This window comes from Trachinotus anak, unplaced genomic scaffold (assembly GCF_046630095.1).
Source record: "Trachinotus anak isolate AG129_WGS33_773 ecotype Australia unplaced genomic scaffold, CSIRO_AGI_Tana_v1 ptg000009l, whole genome shotgun sequence".
Taxonomy (NCBI): Eukaryota; Metazoa; Chordata; class Actinopteri; order Carangiformes; family Carangidae; genus Trachinotus; species Trachinotus anak.
In genome coordinates this window covers 8,831,942-8,850,199 of record NW_027273860.1, presented here as the reverse complement: position 1 = coordinate 8,850,199, position 18,258 = coordinate 8,831,942, and positions in this window count along the sequence as shown.

Here is an 18,258-nt window from a genome sequence, read left to right as displayed (position 1 = left end):
CCTCCTGCTCGCCTTGAGATAAAAGAATCAGCAAAGTCGCATAATGATTGTTAATGGGATCTTTATTAACCAAATTATTGTCTCGCTGATAATTGCTTTCTCAATGTCATGTTACTATGTTTTACACTGCTATTGAATTAATGTTGGGCATTAATAGAGTTGATTAGCCAACATCAGCGTGGTTCTCCATCACCTCTTTGATTGGGATAATCGTATAGATTTTGCACGACTGAGTTATGCTTTTAACATCCCACGCAGTGCATCTCAGACCTGGGACTGAGGGTAATTCTCTTGCATTGGGAGGTTTTGCAGAGCAGCTCAACAGCAGTCTAACCACAGTGTAATCTAATGAGAATTCTATTTTGTGTATGTGTGTGTTTGTGTGTGTGTCGTGTGTGTGTGTGTGTGTATGTGTGTTTGCATGCAAGTGTTTACTTGTGTGTGCATATGCATGCAAGAGTGTCTGTGTGTGTGCATTAGCAAGCACAAGCATCAATCTAAAATACCATTGTGCTGCAAAGACAGAGATGAGCTTTGCTTCTTTTTAATTAGTGGCCCAGCAGACTTAACCCCACCTCGCCATTCTGCCTGAACTAAGGCCCTGCGATTAATTGACTCCTCTGAGTTGTCATGGAACTTCATTTCCTCAGGACACTGTGAGCGTGCCTCTGAGTTCACAACACATTTTGCTTGCACAAATATTGAGTCTTTAGTAATGACATATGGTGAAGTCCTACAGGGCTTTGATGTTCCATTTTTCCATCTTCCTCACCGCCGTGAGATGCATTCATCTGTCTTGGGCTGACTATAAGCTTAACAACTTATCATAAAATGTACTGTTTTCCTCATTTTTATGCTTATTTCTGTTTTCCTACTCGTTACAGGTTTAATTGTTCTTTCAAACTGCCAGTAAGATGCATGTTGCCCTCATCTGGCAACTCTATTACTGTTTCCATAAAACTGTCAAGAGAATCTACATTGCACTTTTGAAATGTCAGAAAAATAAAATGTAAATTAGGTGCATTTTCATTAGCTACATTGAAGGGAATAAATAGTCTTGCAGAATAAAACTTTCTAAAACACAAAATAGACCCAGAACAAAAATGTAACCAGCCTTAACGCTACATTGTTGTATGAAAAATGTAGCTCTTCATCGATTTATTCTTTCCTGAAAGCAAACATAACCGTCCTTAGTGTCAAGACCCTCATCACAATCTGCAATTTTCATAAAGCCTCTCACAATAATCGACCATAATAAACTGTGTGGAATCCTATGAAATTAAAAAAATAATAATAATAAACGAACTGCACTTATTTTGATCAGAAATAAGATCGACTTCACCTGAATATACAAAAAATAGTTTTGCATGCTATGATTAGAAATGCCAGAGATGATGTATGAGGGGCACCTGAGATGGGAAGGTACCATGGGATGCAGAAAGCAAGCCATGGCAAATAGGTATGTTCCTGCCTTGGGCTACAGTCATATATATATATATATATAACTTGCGTACTTACAATTCCCTAGCAAGGAGTAATGGTTCTCAGTCTGCCAAGAAATGTCGACCTCAAAACTCATGAGAATTCTGAATGAAAGAAAAGAGCTGAAGAGTAGAATACGATTTCTTCCATGTGGGTATTGGCGGATGAACATTTTCATCTTGCAGCTATGGCAGGTGAATACAAACTTCACTAGAGCTTTCTGAAGTAAACTTTGCCCAATTAGCTTATATCCTTTGTCTTTCCTTTACGAAAGCTTATGAGCTTCTGGCCTTACTGTGACCTGAAGCAATGATCCAGACAACATATTGTCAATACAAATACATTTCAAAGCAAATTACAAAGCTGTGTCAGTTTTGAAACTTTGAGAGAGGTCATAAAACATTACCTAAAACTACTGCACAACCTTAAAGAATAAGGTTAATAATAATCATTCTTCTTCTTACTGTCAACAAATCCGATGAAAAAATGATGGGGATCTTCTTTAAGCTGTGCACAAGCATTTTTTTCGCAGCTACAGGATGGTGTATGTGGGATCAACCTGAAATAAACTATAGAAACATGTTACTCAGTACAACAGTGTGGCGTGTTGATATGTGTTTAATATGGTTTGGACAAAAATGGAGGTCTATGCCATAGAGGAGTAAGTTTTATAAAGCTTTGACTACCCAGGCACTTCTTTTTAGCAGGATCAATTCATTGCTGGTTATGGTTTTCATGGATTAGTTGACAATAATAAGTATAGACTATCCCCAGACTTATTCTTCAAGGCCCCAGTATGAAATTGCTGTATTTGTTGTTCCCGCTCATCAGTCTGTGCACCAAAGGGGGTACAGTCTAATAAATTACACTGCAAACCAATAATGGCTTAGGGCTTTAATTCCTGCTAAATGGTGACCAAAATACCAGCAATACATTTGTCTCTTTAGGTATTGGCAGCTGGGCCCTGTTATAAATGTCTCAGCAGAGTTGTAGGCCGAGTGTAACAGAGGAATTAGTTACCTCTATTTAAGGTCTGCTGGCTATGCTCCCCCATTAAGCTTACACCCACAGATTTATTGGGGAAGGATGTATGTACGACTATTGTGGTGCAATCTTGATGCTGCAACAGTGAAACTGGAGCAGTGCCCTGTGAACTCAGCAGGAGCGCAGCATTTATACTGAACCTCATCAGTCACACCTGGCTACACACACAACTGCTGCATCATCTCGCTGGGATGATAATCTTTTCCTATAAACTCTGTGAAATGAGGATCTCTTTGTAGAACATTACCAGCAGACAGACAGTACGTCTGCAGCACCTGGGGTCTGATCTCACGATGCAACTGAAAATGATGCGATAACCTTATTGGCCTACAAGTTTATATAACGGCAAGTTTTGCATTGATCTGACAAGCACTGATGCACTTGTTACCACATGTGAGCAGTGGATAGGCTTTTGCAGAGTAAGCTCTTGTTATAATAGAAAAACATATTTGATTTTTATGCTGATGTCAACCTTGAGTTCTTTTCTTCATAAAGTTTTTGGGCTTCGGTCAAAACATAATTCGGGGAAGTTAAATGTCAAACTGTGGACTGTTTATGTTTTTAGACGCGGTGACAACTATTAAAGAATTTCCCCTGATAAATCTTTCATCAGTGAAACAGCGCTGTACACTCCAGAGGAATCATCTCAAACGAATGAACCAAGCGTTGCACAGCCAGGAATATATTGCCATTGATTGATATTTGAGCCTCATCACCAGTTGTGCTTGTTCATACCAGATGCTAATATGACAAGGCGTCTCAGCTTCAAACCACATGGAAAAACAGCATTGTGTGTTTGGACTTCATTTTTTTGAATTGTTACCCATATGGTGAGAGTTCTCCCTGGAGACGTGAAAAGAAAGCCTATTCTGCTTTTCCTGGACATCACCTAGAGCTGCACTTTTAAAGGGCTTTTAGTCTAATTCGTTTTCCCACCTCCACAACTACTCCTTCTGAAATTAATGGGCCCCTAAACGTCTATCAGCTGAACACATTTAGAAGTGCTTTACTGTGCCTCAATCACTGCCAATGCTTTCAAGCATTATAATTCTGCTACTTTGCATCAGTTAGAAACATTCGCTCTGTGCATTAACTACATTACAGATTTAGCCAGGGCCCTGAAGACTTACAAAAGGAGAAAAAAAATGGCTTAGGACAGAGGCACTTACACAAACCTTATGATTATGACTTATCCCATTTCACACTCTAACATAAGAAGCTTGAGTAGCAATGAGGAACTGATGTTAATCATTACTCTTATATGCTGCAAGGTAATAGTGGTGTCAGTTCACCACCAGTTATAACCAAAGAAAAGGAGAGATCATCAAGGTTCTCCACCAGTGTCAAGAAGTCCAGGTTCTCTGCAACTGAATAATCCTGTTTATTGACAGCGCTGCCACAGGTCCTTTGGATTGGCGGTCCTTTGGAACCAGCTTGAGGCACAAGCACAGTCTTGTTAACATCAAATGAAATAGGACAACACGGCACGCCACGCTTCATAGCTTTCAAATCGGGTTTCAACAGATCGGCTGGTGCCTAAAGTCTAACTCTTTTAGTCCGCGTGATTTTTGTTCATTGGGCTCAAATGTGCGGCCGTCGCTACCATGCCACTATCAACAAAGACTTGCAAAGTACAAAAGCTGTTTGAGTCCAGCTGGCTCTTCAAACATGATGTGAAGGAGCCGTTACTTTCACCAAGATAAATGCAGACTCAACTTAGGTCAGACCAAACACGTTTTGGAAATAATTAAAGCAGTCATGGAACTATAGGCGGTCTTGCTGCCTCGTGGGTAAAACTGATTCAGCCAGCACATTGGGAGAGTGTGCGACTGGATGTCATTGAGGCCGTCATACGCTTTGTGTATCCTTTTGTTAAGCTGTCAAGTGAGGATGTTGCAGATCAGCTCCTGCTTGTTTATGCCAGCGTCAAGCAATGGGAGCCTGGACGAACGGTGTGGTGATACAGCTGGTCTGGGATCGCTGACACAAACGCACACATGCATGCATAAATACAGCTGCTTCCTGGGCTCCCTCCTCTCAAACAAACATGTCCACTTATAATCATATGGAGAGCACACACCTGCAGTATCATATTGCAAACTTCATCCTGAACAGGGATAGCAGAGAACCATCACCTCTAACACACAAACAGTTTGACAGTCCAGGAAAAAGCTCAAGAGTCTCAGTCTCCCAAAGACCAAACTAGGCCAGGACCATTCTCTCTGTGTCTCTGCCCTTGCTCTGTCCATCTCTGGCTGGTGGGGTGGCTTTTGACTTCGAGGACAGAGAGCAAGGGTCCTGTTCCAGGCTGGGAAAGGATACAAAGCAGCAGCCCTGACAACCACAAAGCCCTTCATTCCCTTTCAAACCAGCTCCCATTCAGTCACCAGCCTGCCAAGATCCGGGACAGGAGCAGAGGGGAAAAAGTAATTGACCCCCCCAATTAGATTGATTAAACCGTACTGAATATGATTAACTGAAAACACTAGAATAAGACACACAGGACAGAATCATTTATTCACGATGTCCTGGAGTCGTCCACCTCTTCATCGCTCCCTGGGTGAGGTTAGGAATGTATCAAACAGATGAAGAAGTCAGTGTTCGTGTAGAGAAGGACCAGTTAAACCATCCTCGTGGCCGCACTCATATTCAGCACTCATCACGTCTGACTTTTCACAAGCACATGCTTTGATATCTGCTCAAGGCCGCATCAAGAGGCAAGGCCAAATCTAAACTGAGTGTGCACCCCATTTGCTGCCAGACTGAACAGGTTTATATTGATCTCCCGAAAATAAAAAATAAATATATATATATATATATATATATGCAAACATTCAGACAATGTCTCCTGCATTCAGAATCCTCACAAGATCCAAGTGTAAAGTCTTCTTCAAACTCAAAGTTTAAGCATCTGCGTTACAGTCTTTAGAGCTCAGCTCAAGCCGCAGCCAAGTGTAATTGTCTGGCTGCTTTTGTTTTGCGGTGTTAGCCATTTTATATGTAATTAGCTGTCAGGGATAGTGAAAAGGGGCTAATTCCCTTTCTATTTTTGCCTCCCTGAGTGGAGGCCATGCTTAAGTCTGACACTGACAATAATTAAAACCCTGCCTCAATGACTCTCATGTGCAGTGTTACATTTGTTTTCACCCGTGTAATGTGTAATATGGCCGGGCATCACCCCTCCACATTTCTCAGAGTAATTTGTTCCCCCTGAAGGGTTTGAGCGCTTGACAACAATGGGCCACGATACTTAACAATACTATCACTCACAAGTCTAGTTAAGAAGTATCTGAACTGGAGGGCTTTCAAAGTCAGCGGGACGTGAGCTCAGATCGTACAGCTGGTATCAGTGGAACTTCATTATTTATGGTGACATAATTTTTAACTTTGGCAGCTCACGCTGTTGAGGGATTCGACAGTCCTCCAAAACATCTCATGTTTTTTATATCTTGTTTTCTTCTAATTACCAAATACCTGATTATTTTATGCACTGAATTTCAATATTAAAGGAGGATTCACAGCGAGAGTCAGACCAGTGTGAGCTTCGACGCTCGTCCATTAAAATTAAAACCTGTTGCACGATCTTTGGCCTTCTTCAGAGTCTGGAGTTGTTTCCAGTTTCCCTACTTTCAACCAGTCCATCCATTCCATATCACCGTAATGATGCAAAACAACATTACCATTATCTTGTAAAATAGCTTTTACAAAATACAATATTCACTCTTCGTGGACACGAAAAATTACAAGAGAAAGATTGACTGTAAAAGAATGTAAATACCATACATTCAATATTTCAACTAACGTCTCAAAACACTGTTTACAAGATACAAGATTTGACTTTACCTCAAAACCCAGTAATCTGAAGTCTGTCCCCTGACTTTATGCTTCAGGATACCTAATGTCCATCTACAGTTGACCTTCGCATATCCCTCCTTTAACCCATGTTCATACGTGTCTCAAACCTTCACCTACACTGGTGCAGGCGAGGCAGCTGAAAATGTTAACTGTGGATGAAGATTACAGCTAATTTACCGATATAGTTAACAACACTCAGGGTAGAGTGACGTTAATGATGGAACTGTAGATACTGAACATTGGTTGGTTTGGTTTGGTTAGGTTGGTGTGTGTAGCTGTGGGTAGTTGGATGGTGAGATGCTTACTGTGCATAAGGAATGATTCATATAATATTCCAGTTTGGGTTTGGTGTTTCCTTATCAAGGAACTTGAGCAGTGACACGCTGACATGCTGAAACCTGTCATCAGCCTTTAACTGGAGGTATCTGTAATAAACATGAACAAACATGACGATCAGGTCTGAAATTAATTTCCTCTCCAGCCATGGCATGTATCTAATTATAGCACACAGAATTATGCATCTGGGAACCGACAGCTGTTATTGTAATTGTAATCTTTACCACTGTCATCAACACTTCATCATCACCGTAATAATAATAATAATCATCATCATCATGATGTGTGCAGCAAGAAAAGGAATCAGTTCCCACATATTTTCACCTGAAGACAGAGGCTCCGTCAGAATACCAGACCAAGGCAACACCCAGTGTGACATGACAATATTCACATAGTGAAATGCAATCACTTAATCCTATTAGCACCATACCGTTGTCATGGTAACCGTTAAAATAAAGTACACATTTGATCAAGATGTCCTGCATTTGCAAGGGAGGTGCACAGATGTTTGCACTCATAAAAGCGCTGTGAGTAAAATTCAGCACTCATGTTGCCTTTTCCTCCTTCTCAAAGCTACAGCACATTATGCAAATTTCACCACCACTGTTTGCATATGTGAGTGCATTTGCAATGAACATCATCAGAACCAGTTTGCAGCTAACAGGAAGGTAAAGAGTCAAAGAGTCAAACTAAATGGAAAAACACAACATAACTACAGTATATATTTATTGTTCCAGTCTTTTAAGTGAAAAGTGTGCTACTTTTGTCCCGACATAAAAAGTTTCACTTCTCAATCGCTCTGATAATGCACATGAATCCTGCTCCAGACTGAGACACGCCTGCTGCATTTAGAGAAAATTAAGGTCTGAGACTGAAAATCAAGAATGTCAGAGTACTTTCTTTTTTTTTTTTTTTTTAAACTGCATTGTTTGGCAGCAATTCTCCGGGCAGGTGCAGCAGGCATCTCTTTTTAATTTGCTACATGCTCAGTATTCAGCTGCATGGATCAAAGGGACACTTAATTTTACTCCCCTCTCCCCATTATGTGCAGTGAAGAATGAGGCAGACCCTCACGGGAGCAGATTTGATTACGGTTTTTCATTACTGTCACTCTCCATGGTGACTGAGGGGCTGATCCCAGGCCACCAAGATGCAACCAAACAGATTAGTAAGACGACCCTTATTTTCTGCTGTAATCTTCTGCATCACTTGTACACTGAAATCTTGTTAGATTTTAATTGTTAAGTGATTGTAAGGCCTATTTCCCTGAAGCCATAGCTACATTTCGCTTTTTACAACTTTGTGCTTTAACAGTGGAAGAAGAAAAAAAAAAAAAACGCTTTCAAACATTAGCTTGAAAACTTCAAATAAATGAAAATCATAAAAATGTATAACCAGCTGTAAATCCAGCCTGCATGCTCGCCAACCACAGCATCGTGACCACATCCAAATGTTGATGTATGCAGATGTCTCCGCTGTTCAATGCATGGGCAAACTGTGGGCCTAATTATCTCCAGTGCAAGTTTGCTGTTGTCTGTGTTTCCCATCTCTCCCCCTCTTGTCCTCTAGTGCATCAAGTCCCACTCTATCACAACTCCTGCACAATTGCGAATATTTCCTCACTACACACTACAACAGTATTTATTTCCAATTACAGACATTATATTTTCATTCCTAAAGTGAAACTGGTAATTTTTTTTTATCCGATTTGCTTCGCTCTCTAACTTTTTTTTTCTCCCCCTTCTCTCCTTGTGTGATATTTTCCTGTGTCTACATTAGCATAAGTGCAGCAGTGATCTGCTTCAGGTTGACGGTTTTTAATGGGGCGGCATTTCCATTTCACAGAGGACACATGTGGTGGTGGGATGTCGAGGAGGGCCGGGGGGGTTGTGTGGGGGGGTGGTGGCGGGTAAGGGGAAGCAGTACAAAGAGAATGGCAGAGACACTCTGCAACGAGTCCTGTCACCTTTAATAATGCAGCAAGGATGGGGAAGGAGCAGTCATTTTCATCCCTAAACGGCAGGCGTAAGTCGTGTGCCCCTGGATGCCACAGAGCCTAATTATAAGAGAAAGCCTCCATTCCTGTCCACAGGCATGTGAGCGCCGAATCTGAACCACAGGAGAATTTACAAGGTTCCTAAGGTTCTCTCAAAGGCCTCCAGGGAGCACAGGTGACACACAGTGTAGGTATGTCACTGAGCCTGGGGGGACAATGCCACAGTCCTCATGGCAGGAGCTTGTCATGGATGTCAGAAGGACTCGACCCAGTTTCAGGATTGAGCGCTGGCAGCTGTCTCGTCAACAGAGCATCTGTCAGTACTGGCTCGCTAACTCACGAGGCAACCAAATGCACAGGAAAAGGTGTAAAATTCCAGGGCAAAAGTCTCACTTTAACCTCAATTTCTCAGTTAATGTGCAAGCGTGCGCCGTGTGCGCTTTCACTGACTATGTGTGAAATTTAAAAAGGTTAGAGGCAGTGAGTGAATATAAGAGGAATGAATAACGCTCAGAATGGCCTTATAAATACAGAGCAGCATCACGCTACTCACCAGTGGACTGTCTGTTTTAAACCTCTGCCTTCAGTGACATGTATCTGTGAAGAAACAATCTCACATAATATCACAATTTTTTTTTTACTAAAATCTTCTTACCCTTAAAAGCTTTTCACACTTGCATGTTTGAAAACAGTTCCACAACAAATCAATTTGGACCGCGTTGCTACCACCTTCAAGAGTTAAACAAAGGTCAGTTGTCAAGAGGAAACACTTCAGAAGGCTGATGCTAAACAAGACACACTCCGGTTAACTAATCAGGTCTGTCCAATATAGGATTATGCAATTAATAAAGAGAAGGAAAGGTCATATTATCATAGAAAATGTATTTGAACTTATAAATCTTCACATCTTTGCATATCTTTTTCCCATTAATACCATAATCCCCGGGGCTTTCCTTAAAGGCTGACAAAATAAAACTGCACCATCACATTCTCCTGTAGAACTTTAGCACAAAACATATAAAATATGTTAATACACTTTTTATTCGGAATGCTGCTGTAAATCCTCATTTGTATGTGAATGAATTTTACGACAATGAATACAATATGCAGCTGGTATTCTTTATTCTTTCTCTATCATTTTGCAATGATTTCAGCTACAGTGATAAAGCAAATACACAGTAGATAGAGCTACTGCATAGAGCTTACATTGTCTTTATGGTCAAATCAACACTTTTTTTTTTTTTCTTTTATGAAACACACTCCGCAAGTTAAAATGGTATGGTAACATGTGTGCCTGTGATGTGACAAAACAAGCCCTGTGATTTCACTCTGCTGAAATAAAAGAAATGCAGGAACAGCTGATCTATTAATGAGCTGTCACACCAAATAATCTACAGGGAAACACCTTGATAATAATATTTTCCCTGACAAAACAACACTGTCACCCAAATGTGTAGCTGCAACAGTCTTATTTGTTGTGTTAAAGCACATGCACTGTTGTTGAAGTGTTTGAACTGTGAAATATTTTTTTCAGCACACAGTCAGTTCAGGTTTTTCCACTGACGTTTGGTAAAGCCTCATGTTGTTGTTGGTTTTTTTTTTTTTCTTTTTTTCTTTTTTTTTTTCCAGAAACAGGGGAAAATCTAAGTTTGACTGATCAAACAGGACTGGAGTTAAAGATCCTTGTTGGCTGAGTCAAGTCAAAAAACAGATACAAAATACTAAACACGGCTGTGACAGCCTGATAGCCCTGGCTTCAAAGTGCATGCCCAAATGTGATCAACATTTTTAGATTTGATGGTTTATGGTTTGAGATTAAGCTCCTCTTGATGCAAAATATCTTTTTTTTTTTTTTATCCTGTGCATCTACAGTATGTGATCTGATGTTCAGCTTACATCAGCTTCACATATTGGTTTTGTAAAATGATAATGTATGATAAAATGCAGGCTATTTGTACTTTGTCAGTACCACCTTCACAGATGCGCAATAAACCTTGTTCTTTTAGCAAAAGGGCCGTGGTTAATGTAACCTAACCTAACCTAACCTACTGTTCCTCCACCTAATGTCCTAATTAATCTACATGAATCCAATGCCTGACTCAGACTCCACTCAGGCTATTCAGTGCTAGGGAGCACTTAAGCAAGAGCTGGGCTCCATTTGTTTTGTTTGTGTATTTGTACATTGGATTCTTATCATCTCACTAAACCCCATCTTTCATTTAAATCCCCCATTAAGTAGCTTTAAAGTGAAAAACATGGTTACTTCATAGTGTACAGATTAATATTTACTGTTTGTCCTCTATCTTTTCCACATCTTTACTGAAGCAACATGATGCTTACATTGAGTGACATTTCAGCTCAAGATGTGTTTTTTTTTTTTTTCCACCGCTGTACACCCATTTCCCTCTGATTCAACCTGACATATTTGGTGTCTTTGGAAATGTTTGTGTCGTGACTAATATAAAGCTCACATCCGTGGGCTTGAGCAGTGCTCATCCTCGCACCATGCATTTTAATGATAACCCCGCCAGTGGGTCCAACAGGGTTAAAAGGTTAAATCCAAGGAAAACCTGTGGTGAAAAGTCCACTGGCAACAAAATTCACATGCAGAGTTACAACTCCTATTCATTTGGACAAGAACATGTGTGCTTGAACGGGAGCGCTGAACATTTGCAAGCAAGGCGGCAAGAGGGACACATTGAAAGGAAAGCTCGTGTTGTCTATGCAAATGTAAGCAGTCTGAAAGAGCAGCTGACTAATGAACTGCAAGGTCTCTTTTTGATTGACATCTGCTCTCAAAAACACCCCGGTTCAACTTCTACCTGCTTCACCCGTACAGTCTACGGTTTCACCATCGAAAAAAAAAAAAATTGTCACCAAAGACAATCCTTCTTGCTGTCTTCAGTTTTCCCAATAATTGTAATGCATCGCTTTTTAAGCACAGAGACAAATTAAGGCCTGCGTATTGAAAAATGTCCGTGAAATTGTGGGAGCTGGTGAAGGACAGAGAGGATGTAGCAGCTGTACTCTTCAGTCAAAATCTAATTTACAGACAGTGCCTGTCAATGAATTTGTGCACTGCCCCTGGGATATCTTAAATTTTAAATGAAATAATGGAATGTGTTGGGCACATTATAAGTGAACATATGGACCAAGACTTGGCTCATGCTGACCATACAGCCTGGGTAGCAGACTTGCCTTATGTGCTCTTGGTACATACAGTATTATGTGCCTGAAATCCCAATAATGGTGCTATCTGCTTTTTGCACCTCTTCAACAAGACAAAATAACGATCCCTTTGGAACCAGTGAATGCTTCCAGTTTCTCTTTGTTTGGCCAGGCCTGGACACTTTGGCACCATCAACATTGTTTCAAAATATCAGGTGGCACTCAGCCTTGTGCCGGATTCCAATTCTCCTCGTCATTTTTAGCACAAGTGTGTAATTATGGGAGCCATGCAAAAGGAAAGTTTGCACTGGTAAACTAAAAAGTGCTGTAATGCAGCAACTGCAAAAGCAGCTTTTAGCGGCGTGTGATTCAAAGACACCTCATCTGGCAGAGACAAGCCGCTCTCTGTAGCTCACTGTTTTATCTTACCATAGTAGAGGTATACTACCACACAGCTAAAGTGAGGAGAGGTCAAGGCAGCAGCTGGGTAGGTACTGGCTGCTATCACAGCCACATTTCTACATAATAAACCTAATTATCATAAAATCATTTTGGAAAAGAATTTTGCATATTCATATCCAATGTCAAACAAAATATGACGCCCTTGCCAGTAATTCAAATTGCCAATAAACTCATGTACTTAATCTGTTACAAAACACAATACAACAATGTCCATGCAGTGTGTATATGTGTATGCAATGTATACAATGTGTATTTGTGACATATAGTGGGGGTAAGAACAACAAGAGCTGCAGGTTACAGCTCCACAGACAAAAAAAATGGTCACTATACAGGCAAGTCCATGGCACTGCAGCCAATACAAAACAAACAGAACTGCATATCAGAAGCACGATGCAAACAATGACGAGCATAAACTGGAAGTTTGTGCCAACGGATGTGATGTAACTAAAAAAAGACGAATCTGACTTTCCTGTGCAGCAACCCTCATCACCAAAACCTTGCACAGAGCCTAATTCAAAAGCACTTCATCCTTTAAATGCGACATATATATATGCAAATGAAAAACATGAATTTATATAGGTTTTCTTTAAAGAGCTCACCTAGAGAATCACATTCATCCAACCACACTCGGGTATTAAACGCACAATGCAACAGCATGAGAGTGACTCACTGTATAGTGAGTCCAATAATAACAGGTTTTGCAGGTTACAGCTCCGCAGCCACAAGCAAGGCCACAGCACCAGCACAGTAATGGCACTGTGGCCGATTCGACACAAGCAACATAACAGAACGAGAAGTGCTTAGAACAACTGCCAATGAATGCAACACAATTCAAAACAATAACTTGCACGTAATTGTTTGGAGGTTTACTTGAGAGCGAAGTGGATCATGCACCAATCCTTCCTTGCAGAAACACCCATTATGGTTTTCTACACATGATGTATGTAGATGTTTTCGTCTGTTTACCAGCCAAAAACATCCCCACATCAGAAATGTTCCCTGTCCTTTACTTTGATACAGCCCTACTTTGGTCTTCACCGTGCACAAAATGCCCTTATTCCTTTGAACTCTAAAAGCTTCAAGAGTTCTTTTCTTTAGAATCTACTACTTAGTTCGAAATAGGTGCTTCAGAGAAAAGCACCCAGCACTTCTGGTGTTCTGGGTTAATAAAGTTGCTTTTCCACCACCAAACATTGAAAATACAAACCCATGAAAGGACAAATGAACTCCTCAACCTCACCTGGAGAAAGTTCACACTGATGTCACATTCCAATTGACTCCACTGGAGTGCAGGTTAATTCCATTTAAGCCATTACAACCCATGACACATCTAACAGGGCTCATCCCTTTCGAGAAATGACGCTTTAACACCAAATGCAAACAAGCCAACTGAAGTGAAATTACAAATAACCCTTTAATTCAAGTGCGTAAAGCAGAGTTTGATTCTGAAACATGATACAAATATGAATCAAGAATCAAAGCCTCACATAAAGGCTACATTATCTCATTCATCCGCCAGCTCGCAGCCCCACAGGCACAGATGAGGTCAAGTCCACAGACAGGGCCCTGGCTCAGGCACGGCGGCCAACCCACCATACCCAGTTCAAGAAAACACCATTTTACAAGAGCACACATGTGCAACAGTGCGAGAACAGGTCCACAGGTTCCAGCTGCACAGACACAAGTACAGCACCCAGCACATGGCACGGCGGCGCATCAGGAAAACCCAAACAATGCCTTGCACTCACTCTGAGACGATCTTCCTCTTGAAGCTCTGCGTCAAAGTCCCCTCCGCAGATCCTCCTTCACAATAAAGCTCACGGCGGCGCAGGTTTTTCCTCCTGTTTGACAGCCGGGAAGCTCTTCCTCTGCAGAATCTGCTCCTCTCGACTGGGGGTCACAGACTTTTCCAGTCCTGGAGACACCTGTTGCAGACAACGCCAGGTGTGCCCTGCGCTCCTTGGCGTCGATGCAGGACGGCAGGTGATGTGAGGCGGACATTTGAGGCATGATCTGCTAGTAAAGTTGTTTTTCAGTCAACTGTTGAGAACAGGAAGCCGCGAACAGACAGGTTTATGTCCCAGCAACAGTTCGGCAGGATTCACATCAGTCAGTTAAGTTACAAACATTGTATTTATTCCAAAAAAAAATGCACACAACAATAAACACAGCATCCTTCAGGAGTTCAATCCAAGATGGTGCAGACTTTCTTCTTCGCTTATAGCAGTGCCGCCGCACCGCGCTGTGTGTTGACTGAAAGCTGTATATCATTTTAAACTACTCATAATTATTATTTCAAGTTTATCGCGATAATATGAATGTAAATGATGTGAGATACTTTCCCAAAATCTTACATATAACATATATATGGGTGGTAAATAGGATTTAGCACAGCATATTATGTGTGGAGCGGCTGTGGCTCAATGACACTTTTATCAAAATGCTGTTCCTCTTTTCCTGTTTCCTATTTTCCCATTATGCTTAAAATCTGCCTTGCTGCACCTTCAAAAGCTAATGTATTATTTAGGAGAGAAAGCATTATTAAGCACAAAGAAAGCCCTGGTGTGTATTTACAACACTATCCCATACAATAGATAGGTTAACACTGGGGGGCACAGCTATTGTTAAAGTCTTGGTGCAGGAAGTAGCCACAAGAAAAAACACTCACTTATTTCAGCTGTCTGAAGGCTGTACCTCCCAAGGTGGAGTTGATATAAATCACTGCATTTTGCAACAGCCTATAAATTCATAAGATGATAACTCAGATCTAAGTAGGCTGTTGGCAAAATTTTGTCCCATCTCAGCTGCCACTAGTAGCCTGGCAGTGTCACACAGATGGCGCTTTATGTATTTATAATTGTCCAAACATTGTAAGAACCTCTCAGTATTTGGATCCTGTGCGCTCTAATTAGCTTGATGGATATAAATAAACTGCTTAAAATTTAGCACATCGCAAAAACTGTGGGTGTGTGTGTGTGTGTTGCCTAGACATAATGTATGGATTCTACTTGTAGATGGGTGTTTGCATCAGTGTGAGTAAGCCCCTGTCTATTTCTAAGAGCCAGCTTCCAGTGTCCATTATCCTACTAGTATTTAACATTGTGTCAGGAGGTGCTCTCGGCGGTGCCAGAAAATCATCAGAGTATTTACGATCTTTCCCAGCAGAGTTGTAAAACTTGCAAAACTTATATGCTTGAGGGAATAAAACTGCTTAAGATACCATACATTTGTTGTTCCTTAAAATGATTTGAGAGAGGCACAGGTGATACATTTACTTTGTTTGTAGTTTGTTTGAATGGTATTTACTATAAAGAATACAGCATGTGAAAACAGACCTTACAAGCTATAATATACAGTACATTTTATATATATATATATATATATATATATATATATATATATATATATATATATATATATATCTTCATATCAGACATACCATTCTTTGTTTCATGTCCAATATTTAACATTATGCTGTGGCTGACTGGTTTTTTCAAGAGGCATTAAAAATCTACTCATTAAAAAAACAAAACAAAAAAACAAAAAAAAGATTGTTCCCTATATCAGCAGGCAATGACGCATGTAAGCATTTTCTAGATTCCTCCTTGTACACAAGTAATTATACAAAAATCTGTCACGCTTTTCTGCATAGCTTATACAGTGTCCGATTTTCATAATGATGGCGAGAGAGAGACACCTATCAGGTCCCCTGGAAGGCCTGAGGATTGGCAGTGAATAAATTCATAATTTCTGAATGACAATGACCTAGAATACCAGCCACCATGAGGTGAGAGAGGAACATAGCCGAAGGAAAACAGATCGATCCCTCCAGCCTGACACCTCGAAAGCGGGCCATCCTCTGGTGGAAAAATAAACAAAAACAGCATAATACTGATTGAATGAAATATTATGCAGTGAACTCATATCTGGAGACATATTCTAATCTGTAAATGATCTCATCTTGGTGGCTATTACTTGAATAGGAATTGCGAGACTCTGACTGAGTGCTGGTGTCACCGCATAAGATCTTACAAAACCAGAGCATGACTCTCCCAAAGCTCCAGTCGTGTTCTGACATTGACAGTGTGCTGCTACAAACCCCTTACATTTGGATAAAAGGCTCAGACACATGCAGACTAAAGACATACAGATGTTGCAGATGTGACTTGTGTAAATACAGACTGTTCACAATTACACAATGGATGACACATTGTACTATGTAACTTAACAGTCTTTTGTGTTGTGAAGAGATAATATAGTAGTTAAAGGGATGTTTTCCAAACCAGGTGCACTCCCAGTGTGTTTCAAAGTGTTTTAATTTAATTCAGATGATGGGGGACTTTGGTTATGTAGGAAAAGGGGGTGTTATTTCAGGGTCTCGGAGGACAGAAAATGGTGTCTTCTCTGGTTGCCAGGCAACCTCAGGTGTCGATGAGGTCACTGTGCATAAAAATGGTTAACGCACACAACCATTTTAACACTTAACACTTATGTTTGTGTATAGTTGAGTTACATGTGGGCAGTTTTTTTTTTACCTCTGGACAGAGCCAGACTCATGGATTTCTGGTTTCCATAGCAAAGCTAAGCTAATCGGCCTCTGGCTCTGGCTCAGTTCTTACACAGACTCATCTAACTCCCAGCAAGAACACACATAAGCTTGTAAATGTCAAACTATTCATTCAAGTTAAGGCAAGCAACTTTGGTTATTCTCAAAGGGTTCAGGCACCAGAAAAAAGTGTAGCTCCAGGGGAAGGCTACGTCACAATAGAGGTTAAGTGTGAAAATAATTCAATAAAAATGTATTTTTCCATTTCAGACAATTGTAAGACTTCTTGTATTTACCTCCTTCATATTCATTTGCATCTTAAACCTGCAATAACAGCTTTTTGACCACAGGTTGTAAACACAGCAAATTCTAACTCATTACAACTCTTTAAGTTGATATGGCAATCTTGTTAGCAAACAGTTGCCATTGATATATCCATCAGATTTGGAGAAACCCAAGGATTAATTTGGAGTTTTGGGAGTCTGTTAGTGCCTGATGAGTATAAGTCCAACATTCACTCTCCTCCATCTCTGTTTTGGTCTCCACTGACTCCCGAGGGAAATATCTGTCTCTTTAGCGGGTAAATGCTCTGCTATGCTCACCAGCTAGTTGCTTACCTTGTTTGTCCAGAACAGTAGACTATGGCGGGGTTTTAGTGAATCAAACAGTGAAATTAAGAGCTGACATGCTCTTTGGAACTGAGAGACATTAACAAAAAGATCATAACCATTTTATGAGAGTGTTCTCCGTGAAAATGTAATAAGCACATGGCAATTGTTGGGTCATCACTCATTTAACATGCTTCCAAATCCAACATAATGTCAGACTTCTTATGCATTCACTCAAGTAGCAGAGCAGCCTAACTCATCAGCATCATCCACTTGTTTATGTAACACGGGGGCCACAGTAATTATGCGAGTACACCATTGTAATTTATGGGAAACGCGTCCTATTTTGATGTAGAAGGATTAAGAAGCCTCCAAGGCTTTTTGACACCAATTCACACAGGAAAGAATGCAAAACAATCTCCGCATGTCACCGACAGACAGATCTGCATCAACAACATTGTGCTGGGGAAAAGATTACACTGATGATGAGTGCGTTCAATGAGTGTAGTCATCCAAACAGTTTGTTACTTTTTTTCTTGATGTAAAGCAGCGAGTTGTCTGGCCTCATTTCTACCAAACTGTTCCCATTCCATCTGTCGGATTTGTTGAACAAGACTGTAAAAGTATTAACAAGTCATTCAAGAAGAAACCCTTCCACCTGTAAAGTCTTCCTATGTCATTTGTAATTGTCAGAGTAAAATCATTTGAAATCCACGACAAGAACTTTACCTGTACCCGATAGCTACACTGTACCAAAATGA